This window comes from Ursus maritimus, unplaced genomic scaffold (genome assembly GCF_017311325.1).
Source record: "Ursus maritimus isolate PB19 unplaced genomic scaffold, ASM1731132v1 scaffold_3, whole genome shotgun sequence".
NCBI classification, from domain to species: Eukaryota; Metazoa; Chordata; class Mammalia; order Carnivora; family Ursidae; genus Ursus; species Ursus maritimus.
The window spans coordinates 48,968,794-48,982,483 of record NW_024425563.1 but is presented as its reverse complement, the minus strand read 5'-3'; the positions used below and the strand labels follow the sequence as shown (position 1 = coordinate 48,982,483).

General features: G+C 45.8%; 1 long non-coding RNA gene across 5 annotated transcripts in view; it reads right to left on the bottom strand.

Moving 5' to 3' along the window:
* The window catches only part of LOC103658908, a 251,229-nt gene that overhangs the window by 82,335 nt on the left and 155,204 nt on the right, over positions 1–13,690 (bottom strand). The window lies entirely within an intron of this gene.

Below are 13,690 nucleotides of genomic sequence, written 5' to 3'. Positions count from 1 at the left end.
CTTCCATGGACACTAGATTTCTACCCAAGGGCAAGAATATATGCATAGAACAAATGCATACATAATACATCTCCAAATATTCTCTATGTCATAGAGAAAGCAAACACTGCAAGAGAGGAAAACAAATTGCAGCTTCTACAAGCAAACAACAATGCACCATGATAGATATATAATTTTTCCTATTACCCTGAGGTTACTTTTGCAGAGAAAAATAAATCGTTCTCTTATTTTGCTGTAGAAATAATCATGTAAACACAAAGAGAAAGTCACTCTCTGAAATCTGGGAAACATGCTTAAACATGAGTAGACCACTGGTCAAAGGAACTATTGGCCAAGCAATTACTTTAAATATCTGCTTTTCCTGATCATTAAAGAAGAAAGCAAACCAACAGGAGATGCCTTTCCATTGCCACCCGACTTTGGATTGGAAGACCATGTTTCTTCTCTGAGCTATACATAGCATCATCTTTACTAAGGGAGTGCGTTGAATTTAAATTATAATCACAGCATTATAAATACACTTAGAATTAAAATGAAGATATTTATGTATAAATGCATGAAGTAAGCGGTATTTTGGCAATGAACTTGTCAGTGGTGACTCTCAGCAGAACCAAACCAATACCAAAGGCCCCAAGAGTGTACGTTACGTCTTTGGGAAAGAAAATTTTGTACCAATTTTCAACAATCTTGTCCCTTTCCCTCAAAATCTGCTTCAGCACCTCTCACTTTAAGTAATTAAATATATGTATTACCGTATGTTAGCTATACTGGAATTAAATTAAAAACTTCATAAAAATATAAATAAAAATATACATTAACTATAAAAACAAGTGGCATGAAAAAGATAGAGGAAAAGAAATTTAAATGCATCTCATGGCCTTATTTAATCCTGGTTTGAATAAACCAATTGTAAAAAAAAGTTCATGATTTGAGGCAATCACAGAATCTGAACATTGACTGAGTAGTACATAAGATTAAAACTAATCACTAATCTTGTTAGATGTAATGGTATTGTGATGTTTTTTTCTAAGTACTTATCTCTTAGAGATACATACTTAAGTGTGAAATGACATATTGCCTGAGATTTGCTTTAAAATACTCCAGAAAAATATGAATAGTTATTGAAGAAGGGTGGTGCATATGTACGGTTCATTACCCCTTCTTTCTTTCTACTTGTATATATGCTTGTGATTTTTTATAATAAAATATTTTTAAATGTACTGGTTAGGAGTCTAGAGCAGTGGTTCCCAACCAAGGGTGATTTTGCCCCCCGACTCCTCCCTGGACTCACTTGGTAAAGTCTGGAGGCATTTTTGGTGGTCACCACTGGGAGGTAGAGTGGTACTGGCATCTAATGGGTAGAGGCCAAGGTCACGGCTACACATCCGACAATGCACAGAACAGTAGGTAGCCTCCACAGTAAAGAATTACCCAGCCCCAAATGTCAATAATGCCAGGACTGAGAAACGCTCGCCTGTATTATGTCCTGTTAATATACAGTTGATAAATATATAAAATATAGTCTCTGCTTTTACAGCGTTTCCAGTCTTCCAAGGAAAACGGGACAAGAAGACAAATAACTACCTTACAAGTCACTGGGTCCCTGGCATCGGGCACTTGTCATCGTCCGTGCTCTCCAGGAGTGTTGGAAGGAGAGGGACTCCTTCTAGTTGGGGATTCGAAGGAGATGCTTTTTATTTTTACTTACTTGCAACACCAACCTGCACACAAAGGTGCTAAGAAAGGCCTTCACCCAGAAGCCATTCCAAGGGACTGGGTTTTAAGGGACTGGGTTTTAGACAAAGATTGGAAAGAAAGGTGTTCCAGATAAAGACAATAGAGATAACAGAATGTCCACATGGGCAAACACGCAGCATTTAGTGGGAAGCATGAAGGGGAGACATCCACGATGAGCCCAAAAATGTGGTTGGGGGCCGGTAGGGGCCTCCAGTGCTAGGCAGAGGGGTTGGTATCTGTACGTTCTGTGTGGAGAAGTTGCCCTGTTGTGCTGTTGTCTCCCAAGCCACCAGAAGCCATGGTTACAAATGGCCTTCCCTCCGTCTGCATGTGGACGTGGCATGATCGGAGCTGGGCAATGGGTCTGAGGTTCCCATGCGGGAGAGAGACCAGAAGCAGCTGGAAGAAGTAGGATGGGCGTGTGCACAAGAGGAGGCAGGGATTCCCATCTTTGGAGGGCCTGCTATGTGTTAAGCCGCACTCTAGACACATCGCATGCAGCATTATCTTTAATGTCTATAACAAGCCTGAGAGATAGGTGGTATTAGCCCCATCGTATAGATAAAGAAATACCAACATGGTGAGAAATGTGCCTTTTCCTAAGGTCCCACAGCTCCTAAGTGGCTTAGTGAGATTCAGAGCTGGAATTTCTGACTCTCGAGCCACACCATGAGTCTCCCCTTCTCCACCCTCTCTGCACACAGCCACAGCCCCAACAGTGGCGGTGAGCACGGTGCTCCGGGCGGGAAGCTCGCTGCGGGCCTCGCGGTGGAGGTGGGCAGTCCTGGTGAGACCCGCCCAGGCTGGGGCCAAGGCAGGTGGGCCGGTAAGGAAGGAGCAGTCACCACCGTGTGAAGTCAGGCTGCCTGAACAAGGGTGGGCAGCTGTCTGCGCACTGACGGGGGCCGGGGGAAAACTGGGCATCTCTGGCCAGGGCTGTGTCTTCAGCCCCAGCAGTGCACTGGTCTTGGGGCTTTGAGAAGCTTACGGTACTTGAGCATTTGGCCCAGAGGAGTTATCAGGGGTAGAGAAAGAGCAGGAAGGCTGCCAACTCCATGTCAGAGTTCCCCGTGGAGCCCAGGCTAAGGAGCCGTTTGGGTGGTCCCGAATTGGTGCTTTCCCAAAACAAGCAGGAGCCGCCTATGTTCCCAGCGGCCTCCCGCCGCGGCCCTAATCCCGCACCCCTGGCGGCTGCCTGGGCTTCCAGAACTCGTTAGTGTGCACGGAGAGGAAGCTGTCCCGTCTGGGCAGAGGGGGCCAGAGGAGCAGGGGTGGGGGACGAGAGAAGCTGGAAGCCACACACTCTGAGGGACTCGGCAGAGCTGGCTGCGGGCAGGGGAAGGTCCCTGGAGCCGGCTGAGGGGCGGAGGGTGCTGGCTCACTCACTGCGTAGCAAACTGCAAATGCCTTGCGTGCAAATTTCAGTGCTATGACAGGGACTTAGGGTTGGCCAGACCCGGGTTCAAATCTTGAAGCAATTACGCGAGTGAACAGTGCTAATTTCAGAGAAGCCACATGTCATGGGCAGCTGGCCTGCTGTGCATACCTGACAACGGAGATCCCCTCCTCAGGTCAGACCCCTCGGGATAGGGCGACAGCTTCATCGTTCTTCTATTCCTTAACTACCAGCCTTCCCTCCACCCCCAGCTTCCTGACTTCAATGGAACCTTCTTAATACATATCTGTAGAACATTACTTGGGCATCCTGGTGAGCCAGGCTCAGTGTTGTGTGTGTAGCCCCCCACCCCACCCCGCTGACCTGAGCACCGGAGGCTCTGGGGGAGCACTGAGCAAGCTCATGATGCCCAGAATTTTGCCTCTTCAGACTTTTCCAGTCTAGAAAGCACAGCGAGACTCTCCAGAGGGAAGAGAGCTCGTGGATTGTTTGCTATCCCCGCTTCCTGTGGGGCCGGCTCCAGCAGGCTCACAGATGGCCCCTCTGAGGATGACTCTAAGGCAATCGAACCCTCACAGGACTGGGCAAGGTGTAGAAGTCTGGAAAGAAGGGCCATGATGACCTGAAAATGCCTTCTTTTCATTCTGCTGAAAGTTTGGCTTAGGTTTGGGTCGAAGGTCAGGTCAGTGTTGAAGTTCCCCCTCCTGGGTCACCCCAAGCTGGGCAGGCAGCCCTTCGGCTCTGCTTTGATACAATCAGCGCTTGTCTCCTTGTCATCACCCCATCCTGCCCCTTTGGAGGCTGTGCTGTGATGTTTTGCTTCTCCTGATGTTAGTTAAGCTCTATGGTCACTGGCCCATTATGGCCCGCTGCCCACCACATCTATCTTTCTGTCCAATCAGCGCATGCAAGTCCCCTTGTGTCCACCTTCCCAGCTCTCGACTTGTCTCTGTGCCCACAGTGGCTGCAGCTGCTCCGCAGCTCTGAGAACAATCCCTAGCAGGGCTTTTCTGGGCTTTCTTGCCTCCCTCCCTCAATAGAGGTAATAATGGAGAAACAGTTGAAGAGCTGGCTGGCATTAAGTGTAACATGGGGCAGCCTTCATCTGGACCAGAAGGATGGAATTAGAACCACAGCCCGCTCTGACTACAGGAGCTCCCCATAAACATGATTCAACTCTCCGAGGGAGCCGTAGGGCCTGGAGTGAGGAGAGCTGCTGGGAAGGGATTCAAGCGCCTTAAGATGAATTCTAACGCACCTGTGTGGAGTCTCCTGTCCACATGCTGTACATAATGATTCATTCCAAAGGCACAGCTACCAACTGCCTTCCTGGCTTGCTTGTGGCTCCTGGATATTCCCCCCAAACCCAACAGCATGACTGACCTCTGCCGCTACCAGGCACTAGGCATAGTGTACTAGGTAAGAGCTGGACTCTGGAGCCAGACAGGGTAGATTTGAACCCTGCCTCTGCTGCCTATTAGCTGTGTGGCCTCAGGCAAGTTACTCAATCTCTCTGTGCTTCCATTTCCACAACCATATTATGAAAGTGATTATAGAACATGCACCATGAGGTTGTTATAAGAATCAAATGAGTTAACCTCTGGATAGTGCTTGTATCAACACCTGGCAAACAATAGGTGTAAAACATAATAAATATTCAAGGATCCAATGTCAATTTTTCCATAGAATATATGGGTAAATACTGGGCAGATGCTCTCAGCTTTCTAGATGGTGGGGTTAAAATTCACCTAGAATATAGTGGCAAAGACAAACAAAAGCCACTTGATATCCTCAGCACTGGAGAGAGAGCTGCGTGCTTTGCTTTCTTCTACTGTAAAATGGGAAACAAGTAGAAACCTCCGCGTGGAATTTCAGGGGGAGGGGAATTAGATAAAATATTTCAAATAACATTATAACATTCTCAGAAGTGTACATGGAAAAATATTCAATACATGTTTAGCTATAATTATTATTATTACTATAACTGAGAGGGGTCAAAGAAGGAAAAGAATTATTCTCAGATACGTGCCCTCCAGGGGATATTGGCAATATCTGGAGTCTTTTTCAGTTGTTGTAGCTGGGGGGTTGCTACTCGTATCTAGTGGGGAAAGTCCAGGGACGCTGTTCAACATCCGACAATGTACAATTCAGCTGCCCAACAACAAAGAATTATGCATCACAGAATGTCCAATAGCATCATGTTGACTATTACCATCTAACTAGTAAATGTTAATGGGATAAATAACTATTGGGACTATGATCTAAATATGATTGATGAATTAATTGAATGAATGAATCAATGTGGTTGTCCTCACTATACTAAGTATCTGCTTTCTTCCTTCCTTGGTTCATTTATCAAGCAACTACTAGGTGCCAATCACTATACAAGTCTCTAGAAATTCAGAGATAAATAAGACTTAGTCTTTCCTTGCGAAGCCTATAGTCTGGCTGAGGACACAGATGCACTAGTTAATCCCCTCCTGCCCCCCACCCTCAATAAATAACACCACCCTTCACCTTGTTGCTCAAATTTTTTAAAAAATGGAATTCTTTCTTCTTTATCTCTTTACTTGCCCACCTCATCCAACCCAACAAAATTCCATGGAGTTTATGTCTAAATCATTATATCCTTCATCTTCATCTTCATTTCTACCAGTATAATCCAAGCCAGCATCTTTCTCTTTGACTCACTGGTTTCCCTGCTTCCACTTTTGCCTTTTATAATCTATTCTTCTTGTTAAATGAAAACATGTCACTCGTATTCTTAAAACCAGTTGCTCCCCACCATACTCACCGTGACTGCCAGGACCATTGCTCTCAATACTCACTCTTTCCCTTAATAGAATTTTGCATCCATATCCTTGCTATAGCATCTTGGTGGGAAGAATGTATTTCCCCACCCCTTGACCTTGAAACTGGTCATGTAACTCCTTTGGCCAATGGGCTGTTAGGAGACACTTTGCAAGCAGAGGCTAGAAACACGTGTGGTTTGTCATGCCCCTGTTTTTCTGTGGCCCACAGGAGACACCATGCCCTGGGAACTTTTAGTCCAAGGAAGACATGTGGAGCAGATACGAGCCCAACCTGAGCCATCTACCCGCACACCTGCAAACAGCTGGTTCCATGGGGGCTACATTCCTACTGTAGCCAACTGTCAATTTCCGTGTTTTCACCTTAATCCTGACTCCTTTTCCTACTGTAAAAACATCTCTTCCAAGTTTGATTTCTATATCACAAAAACTCTGAAAATACACATTTTTCTCTTTGAAGATTTGGGACTTCCTATAGAAATCCATGTATTTACAAATGAAATTTAAAATCCTCTTACAACTTTGCCTTAGAGACATGGAGTCAGAAAGTTTCTGCTTGCATACTGATTTACTTAATAACTAAGCACAGTGATGGCGATGAACTTGAATATTACAAAACTTGGCTGAATTCAAACCTATTAATAAATTGTTACAACAGCTTGTTCAGTCATACAGGGCCCCTTGCTTAAAAGGGCCCCAAGCTTGGTCTAATTGCTCTCCTGTTATTATTTTGAAATTTATTAATTTGTTTCAAAAGGGCTCCACATTTTTATTTTGTGCCAGGACCCCAAATTAGGTAGCTGGTACCCCCACAAATGAATGCTTGTTATTATAAATTAGTTTTGTGTGGTTTCATTTATATTTTCATCCTAATATCTATCAACTTCTGAAATGTGGCTCACTTGTTTACTTGTTCCCACTGTCTCCTTCAAATGGAGTATAAACTCCACAGCAGCAAGCACCTTGTCTATCTTCTGTGTCTTTGTAGCTCACGGCCTGGTGCATCACAGGCTTTCAATAAACACTTGTCGAATAAACAAGTCAAATAAACAGGTGAACAACTTCTCTAGCTTCTAGAATGAGGCAAAGAGCTGTGAGAGCTTCATGGACAAAAACACCGGTTCTCCCAAAGGAAGAAAGCTTACAGAAGAAATGCTCAAGCTGTTCCTCTCCATCACTCACCCTTTCCCATCTTTTGCCTATTTAGAATGTCCAGCACTTCAGCGGAATCTTCTAGAAATCATCTTCTGGAAATCTAGTTGAAGGAAAAGATAAGAAAGGCTTCTTTTCTTGGGTCACCGCAAGGATAAGTTCATCAGCTCAAGGTGTGCTGGAGCACAGACTGTCCTCTGTCTCCCTTTTTTCTTTTTCTTTTAGTAATGCCCAGAATTTCATCCAGGCACTGGCCACTTAGCTGTTTGTGCCATGTGACTCATTCCAGTCAATAAGATAGAAGCAGATATACATTGTACAATAACATCCACTTCACGGAGTTGCTGTAAGAACGCAACGAGCTGGCGCTGCACATAGAGGATGTAGAACCGTTTCTGACTCAGAGTGAGCACTCAGCAAATGCTGGTCACAGTCATCGTTACTGTTCGAATTTCCAATTGTGTACTCATTCCGGGATTAATTATGAATCTTCCACTGTTCTTACAAGTCTGTGGTATCATGAGTTTTTCATGGTTGATTCAGCGGTTGTTTCTTATTGTCGCCCAGCAGTTTGTTACCATGGAGGAGACATTGCAACTAGCCAGGTGCTTCCCCATCACATTCCAGCTCCCATGCGCAAAGCTATCTCTGGGGCCTTGGGAAAATGCATCCAGCTCAGATCTGATGTTAATGCTCTGTGCTCGATATGAGGCTCTACCGAGTACAGGCATTTCCCAGTGTATTTAGAACCTTATTAGAAGTGGCCAGAAGCATGCACTACTTTTTAGTGATAACTAGCTCCTTACTTGCAATATTTCCAAAACAATCTTCTGTAGAGTTGGGGCCAGTTATGAGAGAAAAGAGAGAGAGACTGAACAACAACAAAAAATTTCCCCTGGAAAGAAATTGATTTTAAGGTTCTGTTGTGTATTCGTGACGCATGCAAGATGCTTCTTTCGTGCATGGTCAAGTGGTACAGAATTAGTAGTCTGAGCACATGACTGTGACGACAGACAAGCTGGATGTAAGTCCCAGCTCCGTCTCTCCAGCTGGGTGACCTTGGGCAAGTCACAGTATCACCAAGCATTTAAGGATGGAGTAGTAATGCCCGCCTCACGCAGTTGTGGTTGACTTAAGGAATAAATGAGATGACGAATGCGGAGTATTTACAACAGCATCTGGAGCCCAGTGGGCTGCCACGGTCATTACTGCGGCACAGTCCAGAACTAATTGGGCCCGAGTCATCCCAGCCACATAACTTTCAACAGAGCTTCCTGATGACAGATCTGGTTTCGCAAGTCACCCACAATCAACAGACCCAGCGGGCAAATAATTCCCATTCTCCCAGAGGGACTTCAATTTCCTATTGTCCTGCTCAATTAAAGAATTCATAACTGCCTCCTGCCCGTAGTGTTCAGCATTTCAAACCACGCTCCGTAAATAGAACACATTTCATCTTCTTTTAGCTGTGCCCCTCCCAGCCAGGGCCATCTTTTCCTAGAACGTTCTCATCCATTTCATTGCATTTTCCAATTTAGAGGCTGGGAATCACATCCCCCATCGGTTTCTCACCATAGGTGACTCTCTGGGAACTGGCCGCACAGAGGGCTCCGACATATCTCCTGGGCTGAGATGTGGGCTCAACACACTTTAAGCAGGGAGGAATTCCCTTTGAGCTGCACAGGCGATGGCCGAGGTTCGTGAGAAAGTGCTTGAAAACAGGCACACTCGGGGGATTGCTCCACACAGGAGGGGCGGGAGCAGAGCTCGTGAGAACGGGGGATGCGTTCAAGCTTCAAGCCCCACCGCACGTTCAGACATTCACACCCTTCCCTGAATTTTCTCCCAGAGAGCAACAAAGAGCAGCATGGGCCACAGCAGTGCATCGAGCCTGGGCTGGACCGAAAAAATAAACAAAATAGCTCTCTCATGGCCCCATGCTATAGCGCTCACCCCCTCGCTAGCATAAAATATCTGTAATAATATAATTCGGGAATAAGTCATCTCGTTCTCTACTGGTCTTTGCTATTGAATCAATAAAAGTTTTCCATTTTAAATATATATACCACTTTCCTGAAAATAATGCTCAGGGTGTTTTAAAAATAAGTTAAGAATATTCGTCAATCGCACATACCCCACCGTGCAAAGAAAGCGAGAGGAATCAGGCTATCACTTGGACAGAATGCAGTTGCTAGGACGTGGGTCTCAGTGGGTCTCTCGGTGTTCTTCAAGTGCAATAATGAAGGCATTAAATTACCAGGTCAGAGGCCCCAATTCACAAAGAAATAATATCAGTTTATTATTTCTAATCTTATTAAGTTAGAAAATAGTCTTGAGATGTAATGTCATCCCAGAATGGCTAAAGTATTGATTATGTGAAGCTGCATTCATGGATAATTCAAGGAGCCTGATTTCATTTAATTTCAGTAATTTTTAAGGCATTTCAACAAATTTTCTATAAAGCAAATAATCCTAAATTATTCCCATAAATAATGTAGATCTATGGTCAGATTTGCTTAGTATTTACCAGTTACACACTTTGCATTATGAGTTAGAAATAAAAGGATTATATTTAATCCTGTTTTCCCAATCCCCAGTGTCTTCCTCAAGGCAAATGGGCCTTAAAAAAAAATACTGCAATTTTAAAAGATAAATATGGACATTATCAATACAGGACTTGCGACAATCCACTGATGCTTGTCATTTTCTTGTAATTCTATTACGTCTAAAGCTGAAACCTCAATACTCTGTGATTTGAGATTATGGCGCAAGGAGAAGCATATAGCCAGGCATCACAGTGTTGCCCTACGACAGCTGGACTTGCAGAGAACACTTGACCCCACCAGAGCCTTCTTCTCCCCTGCCCACTGGCAAAGCTCCCCCTAGAGGTGGGAGCAAAAAAAAAAGCCTATTTCCCCAGCCACACACCACATTCCCCCCACACACTCCACAAAAGCAGTCCCGTGGCCCCAGGATCTGGTGGCCCTGGTATCTTAAGCTACTAGTGCCAACAGCTGAATCCAGCATTTAATGAACACCTACTATGTGCCAAGACCCAGGCTAGGCTCTGAGGGATAATGATTAGCTAAGATCTTATTTCCTTTTTCAAGGAAAGCCCTTTTCAAGAAATTTCCAATTTGATGTATGTTTGGATAAGAGAGGCTCAGGAAAGTGATGTCTTGGGCAGGGGCTGAGGGCCTCTTCTCCCTGAGTGGAGATTATCAGGGGGAGGGAGATACCACCTTACTCCCACCACACAAAGGCACTGCTTTCAGTGTCCTTCTTCTCCTGAGAAGAGGCATTTATTTTTTTTATTCACCAAGCAGCTAGGCAGCGGGTGCTGCTCTGGGTATTAGGAATACAGCCATCAGTGAGACGCAGACTGGGCTCTCGAGGGGCTTACAGTCTGGTGGGGAGTCAATGACAATGAAAAGGTACTGCATGATACACCGTGCAAGAGTAAATACTCGTGGGAGACCATCTGGGGACAACAACATCTAAGCTGAGTCTCCAAACATGATAATACCATGGAAAAGGGGAGGCAGAAGTGGGGTAGGGTATTCTAGACAGAGAGGAAAAGCACATGCAAAGGCCCAGAGGTGAGAGAGAGCAACATGACGAACTTCCCAATGGTGTGTCAGGAATTCATGGTGCAAGGAGGAGAGAGAACACGGATCCAGCTCCTAAAGGCCTCACAGCTTGTATGCTGTGCTCTGAGACTGGTGTCATGCTTGAGTTGCCTGGGGTCAGCCTCGGCTCTGTCCCCTCCACCAGTGTACCTCCCTTGGCCTGTGTCCCACAGGTCAAAGAATGCAGTGGACAGTTTCCCCCACATTTCTCATTCACATCCCTCCAGGTTGTTAATTAGATTTTTCCTATCTCTGTTCCCAAGATTTTGTAAGCAATAGGCAAAGTGCCTTCACACAATTAATGAGCCCAGAGTCACCGATCCAAACCTGAGACTCACGTCTTCAAGAATGTTTCCTCTCAGGATATTTATTAGCCCAGAAGACACGTGTGGGCAGAGCATGTTATTTAGTGACCTGTAATGCCTGAATAATGATCACAATAAATCAGACCTCATTATTATGTGCGGGAGAGCCGGACGGCCCAACTGGCTAGGTAATGAGGTCTAATTTAATGCCCTTGTATTATTCTCCACATGTCTGCTGGGAAGCCAGGGGTGGGGGCTAGTTCTCATAGGTCCAGATGCCCTGGGTGTACAGCCCTTACACAGGGAGGCTTGTAGCCCAAGCCTATGTCAGGAGTCAGGAAAAGAGTGATCAACAACGTTCTGTCCCTCTGAGTGGGTTACAACCAGGTCTGGTCCCCTCGCACTTGCTTAAACAGGAAGAGCTAATAGCTAGAGCTAATTAGAACAAAGAGCAGCACCCTGGGATCTATTAGGAGCAAAAGGCAAACTACAGGGCCAGGCAATGCCAGCACAGACAGAGAAATCAGAATCTCCCTGAGAAGGACTATAACTGTCAGAGGGCTGCAGAAGCCATGCCTCTTAGACTGGTCTCTAACAGGGTCTGCTCGGAGCATCAGAGCCAGGGGAGGTGGTTCTTGGTCCAGCCTCCTTTGAACGTGACCAGCCCTCACTTCTTTCTTGCTGTGAGGGGCCTTTTGCAATGGCCATCCATTATGGTGCTTTTTAATTCTTCATGCACAGCCTTTTCTCATTGATTACCTAACATCATTAGTTTGGGCTCAGCCCATCTGAAAGGCAATGGAGTGATCAATTTTAACCATATGATGTACAAAAATTTGCTCTTAAAGCATCCAGAGACTGCAATCGTTTATCTTTTGCCCGCCGAACTGTAAATCTTTTCCTGCTATTGGTTTCTTGTTGGGTAGCAGACATAAAGAAGGAGCCAGCCAGAGACCTTTGTGTAGGTGGCACACGCGAGATCCCTGCGGAGCTATCATCTGTGAGACCTCCGACATCCGATGGCAGTGTAATATCTGTGTGCGGCCTCAGGTGCCAGACAGGCTGTCACGCTCAGTGCTCCCTTTGCTGGAGCTGTCTGCCTGCTCTTTCCGTCCGTTTCCAGTCCTCTCGTTGGCAGAACCCCGTTAAATCCAATAAAGCAGCCTGCACCCCACAAGTTCTGGGGATCATGGTGGGCAGCTCAGCCTCCACATAAAAAGCAATGTTTAGGGGCGTCTGGGTGGAGTAGTTGGTGGGACATCAGACTCTTGGTTTCGGCTCAGGTCATAATCCCAGGGTCATAAGATTGAGCCCCACGTTGGGTTCTGTGCTTAGCAGGAAGTCTGCTGGAGAGCCTCTCCTCGCCCCTACCCCTGCTCTCTTTTTCTAAAATAAAATAATAAATCTTAAAAAAAAAAAAAGCAATGTTTAGTCATGTCCTCCTTGTCCTCCATGACAGCAAAATAACTGGGTTCTCTTGCATTCTTTCTGAGCAACAACTTGAGCACTTACTACTACGGGAAATAACACCAGAGGAAAGGTGTTCTCTGTGTTACCTTCGGACTTGAATAGGAGTCTGAGATCCGCCTCTATCCTGGGATCTCTGGGCTCATAACCTGACCAGAAGCCTTTTAATAAGACAAACCTGATGCCTGAGGATCACCTGAGTACAGGAGAGCAACTGCTGGGGGAGACTCCTCTGTGTTTAAAGCACAAAAGAATACGTATCCCCTTTAAAGATCTGCTATGTTGCAGGTCATCTAGCTGAATATGGCGGGTTTGTGGGACTTAAATGAATCTTCAGGAAGGGGCTACGTGTGTGCTGGGCGACCAAGGCGAGACTTGCTTGATTAGAAGGCAAAGCAGTGAGATGGAGCGGGGGGGCCTCGTGGAAGAGCACCTGAGCTTCAGTGTCACAACGAAGTGAAGATTGGCCATCATCAAACTATCACTCAGCATGGTGCCCACTGCAGATGGACATACCCACCTCTCAGTAAAGTTGACCCGGCTAGATTTTCTCTGCCACTGAAATAGATGACTGTGTCTTCACTTGAGCTTGTCTTTAGGATTAGCTGGCATGAAAAATGCATGTTCATAAACACCAGAATGACACAGAGTATAAAAAGAGGCAGATGCCAGAGGAGATAGGAAGACGAAGTCACCTGCAAGGACAGCAAAGTGATGCCTCCCACTCCACGCACACCGTAGCACGGCGGTTCTCAAACTTCAGCCGTCGGTCGGAATGGCCAGAGGCTGGCTAAAGGACCAGCTGACTGAGGGCCCCCCTTCCAGAGTTCTTGATTCAGCAGGTCTGAGGGGGGCCTGAAAGTCTGCATTCCTCGCGATGCTGCTGCTGGTCCAGGAAACACACTTTGTGGACCATCGCTTTAGGGCAGACCTAGTTTTGTGGACTGGTTGGAGAGAACCTTCTGTCCCAACCACTTCCCTGGGCAGCCATGATGCATTCCTGCTACATTGGCAATTACACATCTGTCTTCTCCAATTCCCAAGCAGTCAACTATCTCTGGCCATGGTTTCTCCCAGCTCTACTTCATCCTATTATTGGTTTCTTTTCACAAGCTGAGGACAAATGTAGGATGCCCTTTATAATGTCAGAAGACCTCAGTCTTTAATTCCTTGCTGACACTAGCCTGCAGTTTT